Source organism: Glossina fuscipes, unplaced genomic scaffold (assembly GCF_014805625.2).
Source record: "Glossina fuscipes isolate IAEA_lab_2018 unplaced genomic scaffold, Yale_Gfus_2 1, whole genome shotgun sequence".
Lineage (NCBI taxonomy): Eukaryota > Metazoa > Arthropoda > Insecta > Diptera > Glossinidae > Glossina > Glossina fuscipes.
In genome coordinates this window covers 17,161,238-17,162,043 of record NW_023998415.1, presented here as the reverse complement: position 1 = coordinate 17,162,043, position 806 = coordinate 17,161,238, and positions in this window count along the sequence as shown.

Below are 806 nucleotides of genomic sequence, written 5' to 3'. Positions count from 1 at the left end.
TCTAAATGGTTTCAGAAGTAATCCACCTATCACCTGTTAACTGAGAGGATGGAGATTTGTTGCTTTGTGATCTTTTAAGCATTGAGAGCATGATAGGCAGTTAGCAGGATCACCTCGTCGTATATAATGAATGAAATTCTGAATGGTTTCAGAAGTAATCCACCACTCTCCATCTGTTAACTGAGAGGATAAAACATATTGGTTGGCGATCATTTAACTTGTAGTCAATCAATTCAACTGCAAGTGCATTCCCCAGTCATGTGTTAAAAGTGACACATTTAATTTAGTTCAAGCTTAGCAATTACCAGAAATAATAATTTATTCCCATTTTGATCGGTTTTATATAATTTGGAATAATTATGGTATGCATGCTGTCAACTATTTGTTTATTTTAAAATGTGAAAGGTAAATAAAATAAAATAAAATGCATAGTGAACGCATGTACAATATTAATTTAAGCTAGAAACGATTCAAGCTATTTTCATGGCAATGATTAAAAAAAAGCATAAAGACATTGCTTAAATGATTTTCGTATATATAAATTTTTGTTTTTTCCATTTTAAATATGAAAAAGCACCGTCGATAACCTATAAGTACTTATGCTCTCGGAATCCGTGAAAAACTCATCAAGTCGCTTATTCTCGATTAAATTCAACTTATGAATTTTCGCAGCCAATCTATGAAGGGTGTCTCTTCTGAAATAATGGTCTTGAGAGTATTGCAATCGTCAGACATAGAGCTGGCTGAGCGATATCGTGGCGATTAGATTGATTGGCTTTGCTTTTTTTGAATTTAAAATGAAAAAT